Source organism: Balaenoptera borealis, assembly GCF_965194805.1.
Source record: "Balaenoptera borealis genome assembly, chromosome: 14".
Lineage (NCBI taxonomy): Eukaryota > Metazoa > Chordata > Mammalia > Artiodactyla > Balaenopteridae > Balaenoptera > Balaenoptera borealis.
In genome coordinates this window covers 78,794,033-78,813,344 of record NC_138875.1, presented here as the reverse complement: position 1 = coordinate 78,813,344, position 19,312 = coordinate 78,794,033, and the positions used below count along the sequence as shown (strand labels likewise).

At 45.1% G+C, this 19,312-nt stretch overlaps 1 long non-coding RNA gene and 1 pseudogene across 2 annotated transcripts in view; one reads left to right on the top strand and one right to left on the bottom strand.

The window, feature by feature from the left end:
- Positions 1 to 396: 396 nt before the first annotated feature.
- On the bottom strand, positions 397 to 5,406 carry LOC309610685 (PRELI domain-containing protein 2 pseudogene; annotated as a pseudogene). Its single transcript has one exon. The product of its transcript is annotated as a PRELI domain-containing protein 2 pseudogene (transcript).
- Positions 5,407 to 6,576: 1,170 nt separating this feature from the next.
- Positions 6,577 to 19,312, top strand: part of LOC309611386 — a 426,717-nt gene continuing 413,981 nt past the window's right edge. Inside the window, exons 1-2 of the long non-coding RNA XR_014234497.1 lie at positions 6,577 to 10,050; positions 14,839 to 14,924. This is a non-coding gene — a long non-coding RNA (uncharacterized lncRNA). The remainder of the gene's footprint in view (positions 10,051 to 14,838; positions 14,925 to 19,312) is intronic.

Below are 19,312 nucleotides of genomic sequence, written 5' to 3'. Positions count from 1 at the left end.
GCATCAGGTCACCTGCCAGACCCCTGTAGGCATTTCCACTGGCCGACCCGGCTTCAAGGAATTAAGGCAAAAAGTCAGCCTCTCTGTGCTTCACTGTTTCTAACAATAATTCTTGCTACAAAGATACTTTCCTACCCTGGAGGTGTTAAGAAAGGAATCAGATAATATCTGCAAATCACCTAGAATTCACTGTAGCGTTCACTGCCCATTGGAATCACCTAGGGAGCTTTAAAAAATACTGATGCCTGGGTTCCACCCCCGGAGATTCTGACTTATTGGTCTGGGATGTAACCTAGGCAGCAGGAGTGCAGAAAGCTCCCAGGTGGTTCCAATGGACAGCCAAGGTTGAGAACTCCTGCCTTCACAGAATGCAAGTTGTTGATATGAAGGGTTACGTTTATTTTTTTTTATTTTTTATTTATTTTTGGCTGCACCACGAGGTTTGTGGGATCTCAATTTCCCCACCAAGGATTGAACTCGGGCCCTGGCAGTGAAAGTTCGGAGTCCCAACCACCAGGCCACCAGGGAACTCCCAGGGTTACATTCATTCTAACATCAGCCTCCAAGTACAGATTTCTTGCCTCTCACCTCTGTGATAATTCACATCACCTTTTATTTTTGGAAATGCGCCATTATTCCAAAAGCCTACCAACTGCCATTTACAAACCGGAAAAGGAGGTCAAAGGGTGTTCTGGTTTCTACCGTTCATTTTCCCTCCAACACAATTGAGGAATGAAACACTAAGGAAATGAAGGGAAATTATCCTAAGACACAAAACTCAGGCAGCACAACAGCTCAAATACAATAAGAGGAGCTCACAGTGGCAGGCTTGTATTTAAAAAAAAACAAACAAAAAAAAAACCAAAAAAAACAATTGCTTTGAAATTCATTAATTCGTTAAATGGAAAATTTTTCAAATATTAAAAAAAATGATTTCCCCAAGACTTTCCAATAATGGACCAATTTTTTTATTTTAAGAAGATGAGGGTTTCCCTGGTGGTGCAGTGGTTGAGAATCTGCCTGCCAATGCAGGGGACACGGGTTCGAGCCCTGGTCTGGGAAGATCCCACATGCCGCGGAGCAACTAGGCCCGTGAGCCACAACTACTGAGTCTGTGCGTCTGGAGCCTGTGCTCCGCAACAAGAGAGGCCGCAATAGTGAGAGGCCTGCGCACCGCGATGAAGAGTGGCCCCCGCTTACCGCAACTAGAGAAAGCCCTCGCACAGAAACGAAGACCCAACACAGCCATAAATAAATAAATAAATAAACTACATTCCTTTTTAAAAAAAAAAAAAGAAGATGAATTCCAAATTATTGCCCCTCTTCAAGCTTTCTTTTAGGTAGTGTGCATTTACATCTTGGCTTCCGATCGTGGGAAATGCAAACTACCGTCATCTAATTTTCAAACAGTAATACTACGTTACATTACATTAGAAAAGTACATTTCCAAACTGGTTTCGTGTACTAATAATAGCTTCTATTTACTTCTGTGCACCAGGTGACATGGTAGGCACTTTATCACATGATCTCCAATTGTTCCAACAACATCTTAAGGTTAACTCTATAATCTCATTTTACAAACCTAAAAAATGAATTCCAGAAAGGTTTTAAATTGCGTACATGATCACCGAGTTATTGCGTGGCCATGCTCAAATTCAAACCCGAGTCCCTCTGACTCCCAAACCTGTGCTTTTCATACCAAACCACCTTGTTTAATCATCACAAGTAGAAAGATCTGTGCCCGATTATCCCCCTTTGCCCAGTGAAAAGCAGAGTGGTCACATGATCTGCTCCAGCTCCCATAGTGAGTTAGAAGGAGCCGAGATGACAGCCCACCTCCCCACTCGCCAGGTTCTTTTAAGGAACAATCACAGTTCACGTGTTACGTTATGAAAGTCAGCTGATGGCAGTTATGTAGTACTGATGGGTAGAAATCAAATGCTCCTGATTTGTGAGAATCTTCAACATTACTATGAATATGGTTTAACTTCAACACAGGTCTGGTATATTCCTTTCTGTTCCAGGCCACCTAAGAATCAGGTATCAGTTTTAACTCCTTTATTTGCCCCAGAATCCTCTCATGAATCCTATGAGCAACGATGTCGAGAACAAACAGGAAGAAGCAGCACTTTCCAGGCCTCTGGCCCGTCCTTGGCTGCTCCAACACCGCCACCCGGCGACCAGCAGGACATCCTGAAGAAGGGCAGGCATCACCTTCTATGGGACTTTTCCTTTATTTGTAAAATCACAGAGATTATGCCATAAGAATCAGCCAGAAGGTCTCAGCTCCACCAGAGCCGCTATTTGAGGCCAGCTCCCAGGCGAGTGTATCTTGTCATGTCCTGGCAGGAAGGTCTCCTCTTCTGTAAGCTGCCAACACCACATCCTTAAACCTGTATTTCGAAAATTGTGTCTTTGGATGTGTTGTGTCTGAGAAAAGATTGTCGAGAAAAAGTAGACACAACACAACTTCCTGGTGATTCTTTATTCAGCTAAGGGGGCACCACACTGCTCCTTTAGCAGCATCTCCGTTATTCTAATTCCCTTCTGGGCGCCCTGTCTTAAAAATGTGCTGGCAAAAGTTTCCAAAACGCAGTTGAGAAAACCAGCCCCTGTGATTGAAATCCTGCCTCTTTGAGTGAACTGTCCAATTTGGATTTTTCATACCTTCCCGGAAGACAGACTTTTCCTTCATGGATGCATATTGTGTCCACGTAAGACAGTGACTCCTTATAGCCATGTTCCTTTCCTGAGGACTGAACCACGATTCCTCTTCTAACTGGATATTAGGTACCCTTAAAATGTTCACCTTCCTTAAAATTTCTGGAACCACATTCTGACAGACTGCAATCCTCTTTCTATAGATGATCCCTGTTGACACATTTTTTTCCTACACGATTTTTACAGAGATGACATTTTTATCCATGGGGTTCAGATACTTTTGGAGAAAGCTGGTGACCACCTGCTCGAAGGGGTGCTTGAACACCTCGTGCACGTCCACGGTGACCCCCATTCTGGCGTGCCAACCACACCTCCACAAGCACACTACTGCTGGAGCTCTCCACCAGCCTACTTTTAATAACAAAATCCATTTACCTAATTAGGTTTACTCTAATCTCAGCCAGACCATGCACAAAACTTTTTCAGGGCTCCCTTTCCACACAAACCTTGCACAGCCTTCTGTATCCATATTAGTTTTGTCCCATATTTTTTTCCCCATCTAGAAACAACCAGCTCTAGGACCAAATCACTTTCTCTTCCTTAATAAAATGCAACTCCATTCCTCATACCTTCTTTTACTCAGAACATATATCCTACTTTCCTACTGTATACTGAAATGTTTCCTTTATTGTTTTTAGTAGCTTTAATGACATACGTAAATTGGAATCCTCAACTCTTAAAAGTCTTTATTTCTAGTGAAAACCAAGAAGCAATTATAACCTGTCTTTTACATTAGCATTCTGTAAATTGGTAAACATAAATACCAATAATAATTTCTAAAAACATGTGCTTTTTATAGAAAATATCTCAGTGTGGCACCAAACATTTAGTAATAGTCCTAAACACCTTCAGTTTCTCTGTAAAGGGAAGCCAATGTTTAGTAATTAATTTTCAGTATCTTATTATGTTTGGGAATGAGTTAGCTATTCAATAAACTTCCATCATTTAACTTAATGTAGCACAACTCTAAAATTTCAACTTGCCAAATACTTGGAGAGATCATTTTAAAGTAGACATTCCTAAAACATAATTATTTCTAAAGAGTTCACCCAAAAGCTCTTATCCCATTTTCATTTATTTATAAGAATTTCATCATACCAAGTTAATTTTTTTCTTTCTGCTGACAAACTGCAATACAAGTAACAAATTTATTGACCTTCAGTAAACCTAGGCACAATAAGAGACATCTGTATTGAGTACACCAACAAGCTTAAGCTAGGTTTAATACCAGATATTAATTTAATAGTGAATATTTCCTAGATCATGTGAACCCGAAATTTGTTCTGGCTAGCATCTTTTATACTTAGAAGTATTTAATTTGCAAGTGCTTACTTTTAAGTCAATTAAATACAGCTTATTTACAAGGTAAGTTTTACAGAAAGACAGAACCAGAGATCTTAGTTTTTCTGCTTGAGAAAAAAAGAGCCTCTTTTTTTTTTTTTTTTTTTCCCCCTCAGCCTCAGGGACACAGATTATTAGATAAGTTCCTGAGATCCCAGGTAGATCCTGAGATCCCAAGTAGATCATTTACATCTCAAAGGCGCAGGAAGAGAAATGTAGATTCCTCCTTGAAAACTGCCCAGCCATCTTGGCCATTTTCAGGATTCCCCCACCCCCACCCCCGCCCCCCGCCAATTTCCAAATACCCAATTCAGTTTAAACAAATAACAGTAATAGAAAATAATATATCTATCATTTGCTCACATTCGCATGCCTCACTTTCAGCAAAACCAGGAAGAGAGAACAGGACTTGGACTCAGGTACCAAGACACACACACCCCCCCAAGGTAAAAGCCAAAGCAATTGAAAAGACTCCCTAGAGACCAGTGTTCTCCAGATCTCAGGGAGCACTGAGGCCACACAATGTTACAATAAAAACATCATTTTCTTTCCTTTATGAGAGCACAGCTGAAGATCTCCCAGTTTTGCAAAATTCACCCCGGGGGATTTTAAGATGAACAGAGCTCCGATTACCCATAATTAACTATTTACGGCAGGTATTATGAAATATATCCAATGCAAAACTGTCTCTCAGGGTCAAAGTTCCTGAGCCCCAGAAAGGGAGAACCCCAACTAACGGCCCCTCAGAGATGAAGCTGAATGAAATACCAAAGCTGGTCCAAAAGGGAAAATCCCAAATGCTCTGCCGCAGGCAAAGCCAATGCGATAGGGAAGGGTACCGGGGTGTTATCACACCGCAAGCCCCATTACTCACCAAAGATGGCTCCACTGGCCAGTGCGAATGCCTTGTTTCCATCACCACCAAAATCCAAAGCGCCGAGGGCCAGGGACGCCCGCTGGCCAGTTCTGGGGGCGTCTCTGAGACAGAGGTGCTCAGGCAGCTGCTGGACAGGCCCCCAGGAGCAGCTGCCAGCTGGGGCCCATGTGCCAGGGTGAGGCGTCCACGCGCGACTGCGCCCCACGTTGGTTACCAAATTGTTACAAACCAAACTCAGGTCCGCTTGCTCATGCGCAGTAAAAGCCAATCTACTGACACCTGGTTGTGGTGAAGGACAGTTCAGCCTAATGGCAAACACAAGGCGGACAGGTGCTTCCCCTCAAACCCGCCCCCGCCCAGCTCCCTGAAGGCTTACAGCAAAGCATTTTATTTTATTTTTTTTTAACATCTTTACTGGAGTATAATTGCTTTACAATGGTGTGTTAGTTTCTGCTGTATAACAAACTGAATCAAGCTATAGGTATACGTATATCCCCATATCCCCTCCCTCTTGTGTCTCCCTCCCACCCCTCTAGGTGGTCACAAAGCACCCAGCTGAGCTCCCTGTACTTTGCAGGTGCTTCCCACTAGCTATCTATTTTAGAGTTAGTAGTAAATATATGTCAATGCTACTGTCTCACTTCGTCCCAGCTTACCCTTCCCCCTCCCCATGTCCTCAAGTCCATTCTCTATGTCTGCGTCTTTATTCCTGTCCTGCCCCTAGGTTCTTCAGAACCTTTTTTTTTTTTTTTTTAGATTCCATATATATGTGTTAGCATACAGTATTTGTTTTTCTCTTTCTGATTTACTTCACTCTGTATGACAGTCTCTAGGTCCATCCACCTTACTACAAATAACTCAATTTCGTTACTTTTTATGGCTGAGTAATATTCCATTGTATATATGTACCACATCTTCTTTATCCATTCATCTGTCGATGGACACTTAGGCTGCTTCCATGTCCTCGCTATTGTAAATAGAGTTGCAATGAACATTGTGCTACATGACTCTTTTGGAATTATGGTTTTCTCAGGGTATATGTCCAGTAGTGGGATTGCTGGGTCGTATGGTAGTTCTAGTTTTAGTTTTTTAAGGAACCTCCATACTGTTCTCCATAGTGGCTGTATCCATCTACATTCCCACCAACAGTGCAAGAGGGTTCCCTTTTCTCCACAACCTCTCCAGCATTTATTGTTTGTAGGTTTTTTGATGATGGCCATTCTGACTGGTGTGAGGTGATACCTCATTGTAGTTTGGATTTGCATTTCTCTAATGATTAGTCATGTTGAGCATCCTTTCATGTGTTTGTTGGCAATCTGTATATCTTTGGAGAAATGTCTATTTAGATCTTCTGCCCATTTTTGGATTGGGTTGTTTGTTTTTTTGATATTGAGCTGCATGAGCTGCCTGTATATTTTGGAGATTAATCCTTTGTCAGTTGCTTCATTTGCAAATATTTTCTCCCATTCTGAGGGTTGTCTTTTCATCTTGTTTATGGTTTCCTTTGCTGTGCAAAAGCTTTTAGGTTTCATTAGGTCCCATTTGTTTATTTTCGTTTTTATTTCCATTTCTCTAGGAGATGAGTCAGAAAGGATCTTGCTGTGATATATGTTATAGAGTGTTCTGCCTATGTTTTCCTCTAAGAGCTTTATAGTGTCTGGCCTTACATTTAGGTCTTTAATCCATTTTGAGTTTATTTTTGTGTATGGTGTTAGGGAGTGTTCTAATTTCATTCTTTTACATGTAGCTGTCCAGTTTTCCCAGCACCACTTATTGAAGAGGCTGTCTTTTCTCCATTGTATATTCTTGCCTCCTTTGTCAAAGATAAGGTGACCATAGGTGCGTGGGTTTATCTCTGGGCTTTCTATGCTGTTCCACTGATCTATAGTTCTGTTTTTGTGCCAGTATCATACTCTCTTGATTACTGTAGCTTTGTAATATAGTCTGAAGTCAGGAAACCTGATTCTTCCAGCTCCATTTTTCTTTCTCAAGATTGCTTTGGCTATTAGGGGTCTTTTGTGTTTCCATACAAATTGTGAAACTTTTTGTTCTAGTTCTGTGAAAAATGCCAGTGGTAGTTTGATAGGGATTTCAGCAAAGCATTTTAAAAGGCCAGATGAGGGAGGGTCTCCCCACAGTATGTGATCAGCTCGTTCACAGTTCTCTGATTGGTTGCTGGTGATCAATCCTTAGACACCAGAAGGTCGAGGGCTACTTGCTCATGATCATCAAGTAGTTAATTTCTTCCATTTGGTGGTGGTTTTAGGAGCTGAAAAACAACTCAGGAAATATGCATCAGATACTGTTATCTGGGTACTTCAGAGAGGAGCTAAAGCAGAGGATATGGGGGAGGGGTCTGTCCCGGGAAGGCCCCAATAGGGTCCTGCTGAGTTAAAATACATATAGCTTTGGTTCATTTGTGTTTTGGTACCATGTGATGGTCCATCCTCCTGTTGATAACTTATGTTGTTTCCATATCTCAAGACACTGACAACTAACATAGCAATTAACTTTCTTCCACAGAATTTCTCTAGAAGTTTTTCCTAAGTGAAACTTTTCAACCTTACAGTCAAGTTTTAATGATATTCACATAAAAATGAAATGTGTAACATTTTGCCTATGAGCATTGTTAATTAGAGTGGATTAATTAATTAGAGTGGATCAGAAACCATGAAGATGACCATGATGATTACAAAATTGGGGTTGGGATTAGGACTGGTGTAAAAAGGTTGAGGACATTATAATTCAAAACTCTCTCTCAGCATTTTGGGTTGTTGGTTATTTAGTCACAGTAAAGCATATATATAAATGCCCACTTAGGATGACCAGCTGTCCTGGTTTGTCCATGATTTAAAGATTTTCTAGGATGTGGGACTTTCAGTGTTAAAACAGGAGTGTCCCAGGCAAATGAACGATTGGTCACTCTATCCCCTATTTGACCACATTTGTTCTTTTTGGTGTGGTCCTGACAGTCTATGACAACACTCACAGAGTTAAGAGGAGACAATAATTCTGAGAAGTAAAAGGGAATGTAAAAGTTGGGTGGAAAGAAAAATCAGTAGTTTCAACCTCAGTACTGTTCCCAGACACTGGGATCATGGAAAATTTCCTGGATGCTTGTTGAAAACACCGGTTTACAGGCTCCTCTGCATTTTCCTGCCTCACCCAGAGGTTCTCAGTCTTCAGGGAGCAGCAGAATTACCTAGAGGGATGTTAAAACACAGATTGTTGGGACCCACCCCAGAGTTTCAGATTCAGAATTTGTGTTTTTAACAAGTCCCCAAGCGGTGAGAATGCTGCTGTTTCAGGACCACAGTTTGAAGAAACATGGGACTGAAGATTCAGATGAAGCTTTTTCTGGTTCACATGGAACTTCTCTCTCAAGACCTCCCCAGGCAGGATGAATCCATGGTCTTACTGTGCTTCTTCCCAAGTGGAAACTACCACCATTGCAGCACTTTTTCCACACCAGGTTGAAATGATTTGTTTAAATATCAACCTGCCTCTTCCGTGAGCTGTTCAAGGGCGGCTTTTACCTTTCTAAGTGTGTCCCAACCCCAAATGCAATGCTGGGACAGGGGCGGTGATCAATAAGTCTTTTTGGTTGAATAAGTCAAGAATTGGAAGGTGGCTAAGAGTAATTTCTGAATAATGCCAATGATGATGATTCCAAATGATGATGAAGAGGAGGAGGATGGGGTTGGGTCACACTAGCCCCATCGGCCTGACTGACCCACTATGTGTTGAGGACCCTTTTGCAGAAGGCTGAGGACAAGCTGTCTCCTCTGGGAACTGGGGCGAACGCCTATTACTAACATATCCCCCAAGCTGAATCTGCCACCAGGATTCTGGCATCTCAGTAGAGGTCCATCTGTGTATCCTGACTCAATCCCTCTATGACCTAATGTTTCACTTCTACAGAAAGGTGGGGATAGGGTTTGATTAAAATAATTTGTTCCTGTGGTATGCTTTAGCAGAATGTTGAGATATCTCCTCTTTTGGCCTCTACTTGTCCCAGATTTCCACCATTAGAGTTTCATTCCTTTGGGTTTGTCTCTTGTGAGTGATGGGGAACGTTCTCTAATCTTCCTAGACTGGTTTGATGCCCTCACTATATTAGGAGGATCTCAAGGAATATGTCTCATTTACCATTTTGTCCTTAATGCTTAGCACAGTCTTTGGCACATAATAGCTGCTCAAGAAATGTTCGTTGAATGAATGAATGAATGGATTCTCGGACACCAACAGCAGTCAAGGCTGGAGAGGGTGGTGGAGTGGTGGAAAGAGCTCTGAGCTAGGAGTCCTCTAGGCTTGGCTGTCACTGCCTCACTCTGCAAGTAGGGCAAGTCCTTTCCCTGGATCTTGGTTCTCTCGTGGGAACAGTGAGAGTATAGATATTGGATCTTACCTGATCTCTACCTATTTCATTCATACCACAGCCATTATGTTCCAGCCTCTGGGCTTTTCACTTTCTTTAAAAAGCCAGGTATCTTCCTACCTCAGGGCCTTTGCACATTCTGTTTCCACTGCGTGGATTACTTTCAGCCCCTTTCCATGGAGATTTTCTTGGTTTCGTTGAAGTCTTCCCCTGTCATCTCCTCAGAGAGGATGGGCTGGTACTTCCCGAACTAAAGTTGTTCTGTATCTGAACAAGGAATGATTGCAACTTGCATCTTTTTCTTTGCTTGTCTTCTCTACATCCGAACTTTCTGGTAGTCTGCAGATTCCTGGAGAAAATGGGGTGGTGCGAATCCCGGACACTGAACACCATACCCATTAATTTGTTGAACTGAGGCAGAAGTCAGAGCAGAGGTTGTGTCCTTCCGAGGAAGGCCAGCAGATGGCGCCACAGACCGGGAGGAGGAGAAGCGGCATGGTGGGCGGGCCTCCCGCGGGGCGGCCTCACCTGGCAGCGGCCTCACCTGGCGGCGGCCGCACCTGCCCGCCCCGCACCCCGCGGAAGCCGAGAGCCCGGGCCCTGGCGTCACCTGGGCAATTGGGAAAGCAGCGCCCGGAGCCACGGGGAGGGGAGATGAAAGGCGGGTGGCGGGCGTGGGCCGCCTGCAGCGCCAGGTGAGAGCCGGGAGCCCCACCCCGCGCCTGGGGACCAGGTGAGTCAGGCTCCCTGGCCCCGCGGGTGGAGGGAGGTGGCCAGGCTCGGAACCTGGAGGCTTGTGCTCCTTGGCTCTCTACCCCACTGGGTGACTCTGCTCAAGTCCCGCCCCAGCGTTCTTGGTCTCCGTCAAACCCCTGAGGTGCTTTCCTGTGGTTCTGAGAAATAACTTTCACTCATGAAGCAGTGTATTGCGTGCATTTACTCTTCGAGCCTCAGGATAGTTCTCTGAAGTCGGTAGTTTGCTTACCTCCTTTTCACAGAACCAGCAGAGAGGACCAGAGAGGTGAGGTCAGTTGCTCAGAGTCACACAGCACCCACTCAGCAAGTTGCAGACTAGAGATCTGAACCTAGGTCTGCCTCCAGAGGCCAAGCTCTGACCAGGTTCCTCCCCTTGCTTGCCCACAAAGTTTTGACCTTCCTAGAGACACAGCCTATTTTTAATTGAATTACTTAATTTGTATTCTTTTTTTTGTGGTAAAATATACATAACAAAATTTACCATTTTAAAGTGTACAATTCAGTGGCATTTAGTACCTTCACAATGTTGTGCAACCATCACCCCAATGTAGAGCCTGGATATTTTCATGTCCTTTTGGAAACTCAGACCCATTGAACAGTCTCTCCCATTACCTCCTCCTCCCAGCCCCCAGCAACCACTAATCTGCTTTCTGTGTCTATGGATTTGGCTATTCGGGATATTTAATTTAAATTTGGCTCAATCATCTTCATTCTATACCAGGCCATCCTTGTGCTATCACAGGAGGCCAGGAAATTTCCATCCTTATCCCCAAACTTGTCTACAGGTAGGAATCACCTGGAGAGTTAAAAAACAAAACAAAACAAAAAACCACAGATGCCCGGCTCCCATGCCCAGACTTTCTGATTTAACTGGCCTGTGATCTGACGAGGGTATTAGGAGTTTTGAAAGGTCCTCAGGTGTTTCTAACATGCAGCAAAGTGTGAGAACCCCCGCTCAGAACCTTCTGGCCCATGGAGCATCCCTTTTATAGGCAGGAAAGCTGAGGCCCTGAGAGGGCCTTGCTCGATCACGCAGAGCGTCTCTGGCTGAGCCAACATTGGAACGTAGAATTCTTTCCTCCCACTGACACACCCCTCCCACCCTAGTGCTTTTCTAGATACTTAATGTCTTCGTGCCTCAATTTCCTCATTTGTAATAATGCGGGCCTTAATGGTACCTATGGGTAGGGTGGTCGTGTAGACAAAATAAGATTATACCTGGGCATTGAGACCCACAAAATCTGGCCAACCTGGAGCAATCAAGGGGTCTGCCTTTAGAGAGCTGTGTGTGCGTTTTGTTTCTAGGACTTGCCTTTCTAAAAAAAAAAAAAAAGTTTATTTATTTGGTTGCATTGGGTCTTAGTTGCAGTTTGCGGGGTCTAGTTCCCTGACAAGGGATCGAACCCAGGACCTGTGCATTGGGAGCTTGGAGTCTTAACCACTGGACCACCAGGGAAGTCCCTAAGACTTGACTTTATTGTCCTTTTAGGGGCAGGAGCCGAGTCTCCTGTACCCCCCACCGTGTCAGGCATGGGACCAGGAACACAGTAGGCATCTAATAAGTCCCACCTGAGACCTTGATTGACCTTCAGCTCCTGGGGGCATTGGGGATGGGATCCCCTCTGCCCCCGCCGTTTGCTCTTCCCACATGGGCATCCAGGGAAGACCATGGTGGGCACCTCCAGCCTCCCCCTGGTGCTCCTGCTAATAGAATCTCATCACTTGTGGGAAACAAGGGGGGGGTGTCTAGTCTGCAGGGGAGGTGGGCGCAGCCCCAGGGGATGAACCACCTTCACCTTGAGGCCCTAAGTAGTCATGGTAAACCCATTCCCTTTGCCTGGGCTTCCTTGGCTTCTGGGAAGCCGCGTGACGCAGCTCTGGCCCGTGGGACCCCCGCTGGCAGCTCTGGGGGCTGGGGCTCCAGGAACCGTCCCACCCCTCCTCTCCCCTCCCCACTGCTTTTGGAGGCTGGCAGGTGAGGGCCATCGTGGAGCTGAGTCCAGGAACTGAGGTCTAGAGAGTTCAGTGACATCGATCCAGAACCTTGGCCTCCCTGGGCTCCCAAACAGCCCCGGCAGCCGGCTCTGTCTCGTTAGTTGGGAAGTTAAACCCGGTTGTTTAAGGCGAGCTAGTCTGTTACCTGCAGCTGAGCACATCCTAACTAATACAGCTCTTCCCAGCGCGGGTCCGTTCCCCGTTTGAAGACAGAAGGAAAGCCCGAGGCCCCGGGTTTCTTTCATCACTTTTTTCTCCCTTGACTTCAAGGTGCCCAATGCTAATACCTCCCAGGGTTTATTACCACTAGTAACAAGCACATTGATAAAGGCTAACATTTTTTAACACTTCCTCTGTGTTAGTACTTTATGTGGGTTGTTTAATGCTCACATAATCCCATGACGTGAATCCTAGAACATTTTTACAGATGAGGAAGTTTGGGACTCAGGGCAGTTCTGTAGCTTGATGGTTGACAGCTTGGTCCTGTTTCCTGAAGCAGACAGATCCTGTTCCCCTTGCAAATTGGCCTCCCTCACGTCCAGACGCCCCAGCTCATCCCTTTATCCCCATTTTTCTCAGTGTGTGATTCTGGCGCACAGTAGGTGCGTGATAGCGACAAGGTGTGCTGCTCGCCCCCTGCTGTCCTGCACCACCAGCCACTCACCACCCAGGCCACGCTGAGCATCCCGTGTGTTTAGAGAGGCCTGCGTGTGTGAGCATACGTGTACGTGTGTGTGCTCGTGTGTGCGCGTGCGTGTGTGTGTCTGAGTGTGTGTTGGGGAGTGGGTGGTAGAGTTGGAGAATATGGGCCTTGTCCTCAGTAAAAATAACAAGTCCCATTTATCAAGGGCTCACTAAGCCCCAGGTCCTGTGCTTTACATAGTTTTGTTCAAGGCCTGCAGTAGTTCTGGGGAGTTTTTCAAAAACTCAAGCCTCTGGGAAATCACATGATTTGCTCAAAGTCACCCAAGTGGATGGGGACCCAGGTCTGTGTGTCTGGAGCCTGTGTCTCAGCCTTGAGCCGAGAAGGTTGGCGTGTCCCTAACCAGAGGGAGGTTCCCTCCTCTGTAGGGAAGCTTCACTGGGCAGGAGATACCTGAGCTGGGCCCTGAAGGATGTGCAGGACTCCCAGAGCAGGGGAGGGAACGCATTCCGAGTGGAGGGAAGGGCTTGGGCAAACTCGTGCAGATGGCACAGTGTATGTTTCGTTGGGAAATGGGGATTATAATTTTAAAAACCAGACCAGCTGGCCCCTATGTACCTCTTATGATAAGAGGTATTGATTAGAATGGTGGCTTAGGTCCCGTGATGCCTCTGGCTTCTGAAGGGCACTGCCCAGATGAATGCCCATTCTACTGGCTCCTCTCAAGAGAACATTTATTCTGCTGCTGGCAACAGAGCTGACGCCCCCGCCCCCCACCCCGCCGGGAGAGTGGAGGTGAGAAAGGCAGTTGTTAATGCCTCGGTGTTGATTTCCTTTAATTAGAATTCACTGAGCACCTACCGTGCGCCAGGAACAGACCCTGCCTTTGCAAGACTCACAATTCGGTGGGGAGGATGGGCCTGAAAATGACCCCCGTGTCAATTTCATCAGCCGCCATGCCCTGCAGCGATCCCCTGTGTATGCTTTACAAACATTTATTTCATTTAATTCTCAAAGCAGCCTTGCTGGTAGGTATCCTCTCTCGCTTTAACTCAGGAGGACAGTGTGGGTCAGAGCAGTCACGTGACTCAATCAAGCACCTGCAGAGAGTTAGTTGCTGAGGCGCTGGGACGCTGCACGGGTCTTTGGGGTTCTAAAGTTCAAATTCTTTCAGTTACCTCCTTCTGCCTTCATATCATGATAACCCAGGCACGTGGGCTTTCAAAGGACGCCCGCAATCTGGGCCATAAAAAAAATTGCTGGGAGAAGGATTGTGCTGGCTGATCTCAAGCTACCAACTGTTCTACTACTGACTCACAAAACCCCTGACTCTTTAACTATCCGAGTCCAGCACGCTCCTGGATCACCTTTCAGATTGGGCGGTAGGCCAACCACGCTGGTTATTACAACTACAAGAGGACCCTGCATATCCTGGACTCTGGATGGCTTACTGAGCATTACTTGACGAGCCCCATCTGTGAAATGGGTCTGGCCATAGCTTGCCTTCCGTGTCTACAGCTCTGGGCTCTGCATCTGCGGGGAGGCTGAGGCCCAGGTTTGCAGCAGGTAGATTTCTTCCCCTTCTTTGGGTCACTGTGGGGAATGAGGCTGGGCTGGGTGGGGCTGTCTCTCTGCTCCTGGCTTCCCTTCCACCCTCAAAAGCTTTCACGGTGATTAGTTCCCCTCATGGAGGGATCTTGTTACGGTTCCACCAGGAGGGCCTCTGAAACTCCTACCTGAGATAAGAAGGCTGCGTCTCGGTTAATCTCCCAGCTTAGAGGCCACGTTTTAATATTTAAGAAAAGGTTTCCAGGCTCAGGGCCGGGTGGAGGGAGCGGTACGCGGGACCTGGCCTAGTGGGTTTTGAATGCGTGTATCGTTAGAGGCCCTTTCTGCTCATCAAGCCTGTGGGGCCTGGTGTCCCCTGAGTCATTTCTTTAGGTTGGATTTCACTGGTACCTGGACCAGGGGGCCTGACGGGGCGTTGTATTTATGGAGAAGCCCAGCTGGACTCGGGTTGTGTGCTTGGAAGTAGCACCAAGTCCAAGGATGGGCCAGTGTCTGACCCTGCTTCCAGCCCAAATGACTTCAGGCCTGTGTCTCTTCACTGTCTTCCTTCTCCCTCAGCTGGCATACTCCTGGCAGGACCCATTGGGAGTAGAAATTCGAGAAGGGAACCAGCCCTGAGTGAGCACCACGTGCATGCATCCTGAGTGAGTAAGCCTGGCCATCTGGCTGAGCTGGGTTTGAATCTGTCTTCACTCCTTTCATGCTGTGTGTTCCTGGGCAAGTCACTTAACTGCTCTGAGCTTTAATTTTCTCCTTTGTGAGGTGGGTGCTGTAGTATGTACTTCACATGGCGGTTTTGAGACCTTAATAGGCTCTTAAAGTGCCTGGTAGTAGGTTAGATTTAAAAAAAAAATAAATCAGTTGAAAAAATATGTATTCCTTGTAACCCTTGCTGGTTGGAACTCACACCTGTAGCCACTGTTTTTTTCCTAGGCCCTGAAGTGAGAAGGCAGGAGAAATAGCCAGAGACCTACAGGCCTGGTTCCTGCATTTTTTTAGCTTTGCCCAGAATAGTTAAGACTCTGAAAAATCAGTGAAGGTGCTGTGGGTGTTTCTCACATTCATAGGGGAAAACGGGTTTTCGGTCAATGATATGAAAATAATTGGCTGGAATAAATTAGATGAGTTTTACTTTACATTACACCACCTAAGAGTTCCTCCCAAAGAACAACCTTTTATTAAGAAGATAATCACATGGAATGTATATTGCAATATAAGTTTCTATTTATGCATTTAAACAAAACATGAAACTATGACTGTACATTTTGTTTCTTATTCAGTGTAAATTTGCAATCTCTTTTATATATTTTTAATTAATTTATTTACGTATTTATTTATTTTTGGCTGCATTGGGTCTTCGTTGCTGAGCGCGGGCTTTCTCTAGTTGCGGCGAGCGGGGGCTACTCTTCGTTGCGTTGCGCGGGCTTCTCATTGCGGTGACTTCTCTTGTTGCGGAGCACGGGCTCTAGGTGCACAGGCTTCAGTAGTTGTGGCAGGCGGGCTCAGTTGTTGTGCTCACGGGCTCTAGAGCGCAGGCTCAGTAGTTGTGGCGAATGGGCCTATTTGCTCTGTGGCATGTGGGATCTTCCTGGGCCAGGGCTCGAACCAGTGTCCCCTGCATTGGCAGGTGGATTCTTAACCACTGCACCACCAGGGAAGCCCTAAATAACCTTTAACCTACAAGTTCAAAGAGAGCAGGAGAGAAGAGATTAGGTTACAAAAGATCATGACTCTTATCTCAGGTACTTCGTTGCTTACCTCCTCCTCCAGACACACCATCAAGAAATTTCAGAAGTCTACTGATAAAATAGAATGGAGATCAGCAAACTTTTTCTAAAAAGGGCCAGATTGTAAACGTTTTAGTCTCTGCAGGCCATACAGTCTCTGTTGCAACTACTCATCTCTGCCATTGTAGCAGGAAAGCAGCTGTAGATGACATGTGAGCAAATGGGTGTGGCTGTGTGCCAATAAAACTTTATTAACAGAAACCATCAGTGGTCTTGCCAGTGTTGAACCACTGATTGTCTCCTGACATAGTATTGTCTAAGCCAGTGGTTCTCAAAGAGTGGTCCCTGGTACCCGATCATCAGCATCACCTGGGAACTTGTTAGAAATACAAATTCTTGGGTCCCCACCCCAGACTTTCTGAGTCAGAAATGTTAGGGTGGGACCCAGCAATCTGTGTTTAACAAGCCCTCCACTTGATTCTGCTACATGCTCAATTTCAAGAACCACTGATCAAATTCTTGCTCCATGTGAATCTTGGCCGCTCCCTGAGGATACTTTCCCCCTACAGCACTCTTCAGGGAGGCTGTGGTTTCCTCCTAGCTCCCAAGGAACTCCGCACCTGGAGATGGGATGGGTGTCCTCTTTGCTTCCCATTGACGCTTTGAAATGATCTCTAGTCCTTCCTCCATAAAAACTCCCAGCTAATGTGAAGGGCTTTGCAATAAACTCCTGCCTGTCTTGGCACCTGGTTCTCTGTCCCACTTTCCATCACTTCTCTTACCATCATGCTTCTGGCTTCAACCATGACATTGCAGATCAACACTCAACACTCTTCCCTCTCAGTTCCTGGACCTTCTTGGCTCCAGTGATTATTTTCCTTGCCCTTCAACCATCCACTTATGTTGTCATTACTCTGGACTTGACTTAAATGTCACTTTCTCAGAGAGGCCTTTTCTAAGCTAGCTTCCACCCCCAAGCCAGTCCTTTCCATATTTACCTTATTCCCAGCACTGATTAGCACCTGAAAGTATCTCATTTCACAGTTAACTTGCATGTCTGTTGCCTGTGGTCTTAGGTCTAGTTCTCTGAAAACAGAGCCTGTGATGGGAATGTTACCCAAGAGATTTATTAAGAGAATTCTCTTAGGAGATGAGGGGTGAGGGAAAGATGGTAAAGCAGGGAAAAAAATCTAAGCAAGAATATGACCTCAGGGATAGACAAATAGATCAATGCAACAGAATCCAGAAATAGATTCACACACACATAATTTTCAGCAAATGCCCCAATTTCATTAGGAAAGTCTTTTCAACAACTGGATAAATGTTTGAAAAAATGAACCACAATCCCTGCTTCACATTATACACAAAAACTAATTTGGGAAGGATCATAGGCCTAAATGTGAGAGCTAAACTATAAAATTTCTAGAAGAAAACAGTGGGGAATACCTTAGCAATTTTGGGGTAGTGAAAGACTTATTAGAAAAAACACAAAATGCACTAACCATAAAAAAATAGGTAAATTGTACTTCATCAAAATTAAAAACTCCTGCTTACCAAAAGACCCCATTAAGAAAATGAAAAGGCAAGCCACAGATATGAGAAAATACAACACATATATCAGTTGTGGACTTGTATCCAGAATATATTTAAAATACTGACAAATCAATGATAAAAAGACAACTCAATAAAATGGGCAAATACTTGAATAGACATTTTGGAAGGAAAAACACATGAATGGCTTGTAAGCACATGGAAAGATGCTCAACATTATTATCCATCAGGGAAATGCAAATTGAAACCACAATGAGATATCATTTCACACCCACTAGAGTGGCTAAAATAAAAAATCTGACAACACTAAATGTTGACAAGAATGTGGAACAATTAGAACTCTCATACATTGTTGGTGTAAATTGGTACAATCACTTTGGAAAACTGGAGGGTTCTTATAATGTTAAGTTATACATCCACCTATTACCCAATCATTCCACTCCTAGGTAGTTGCCCAGGAGAAATAAAAGCGTGTGCTCACAGAAAATCTTGTGTAGGAATGTTTATAGCCGCTTTAACCTATAGTAGCTAAAAATTGGAAACCCAAATTTCCATCCACAGAAGAATGGAAAAATAAATTATTGTTTATTCATACATTTGAATAGTACTCAGCAATAAAAAATGAACCTCTGATATATACAACACAGATTAAACTCAGAAATATTATGTTGATGGAAATCTATATACACAAAAGAATCCATACTGTGTGATTCCATATATATAAAGCTCAAGAATAGACAAAATTAATCTGTGGTGATAAAAATCAGAAAAGTGGTTGTTCAATGGTTGGGATTGACTGGAAGGGGGCAGGAGCTGATGATGGGAATGTTTAATTGTTGATTGGGTTGTTGGTTACATTGGAAGACATTTGTCAAACTCATTGAGTTGTACTTTTAATACCTGTGCTTTTTACTGTATATAAATTTTATCTCAATTGACAAAATACAAAGCATCAAAAAAAGAAACAAAAGAATATAACAGCTGGAGACAGCTTCAGTCTGATCCCAGGGGGAACTCTGGAACATAAATTGCACCATGGAGTTGGTCTCTCTTTATGGCAAGGGGGCTGGGATTTTGTACCCCCATGTCATTTAGTCAATCTCCCGCATGAGGGGGTGGGTAGCTTAGCTTCCTGGAAGAGGTTGTTCCATATTGGCTTAGGGCAATTATCTGGAGACAGAGTCAGCTATGAGTTGTATTGAGCCAACAACAGTGCAGCTGGGGGATGGGTGCACAGTCCAGTTAAGAGGATCTGGATGGAACACCAACATCTTTTCCCACACTCCACCCCCAGCACAGCCTGGAGCCATTTGCTTCTCACATACGTTCATTCCATCCACGTGTGGTTTCTCCAGGACTCTGGTTGGCCACAATTTCTGAAGACATTTCTAAGAGGAGGGGTAGTGGGCTGAACGAGAGCCCCCACTATTGCAGATGGTGTCCATGTCATCACGAATACTCATCATCTTCCTCCACCACCACTCATTCCAGGTTCCCCTCTCCCTCTGGTTGTCTGAGTGGCTGGCCTGGTGAGGTGACCCTCATCCTGGAGGGTTCTGAGCCCCTGGTGGCACCAGCTGTATCGCCCACATACAGTTACTCCTAGGCACGCAGGCACCAAGAGATGTCCTAGCAAACTGCCCGAGCACCAAGCAGTTACCTCCCTGTCTCCACTGTGTGGTTGCAGCCCCTCCTCCTGATGATGATCGAGGTCAATGCCCTATGCCAGCATGGTGTCTGCTTCGCCTTCTGGA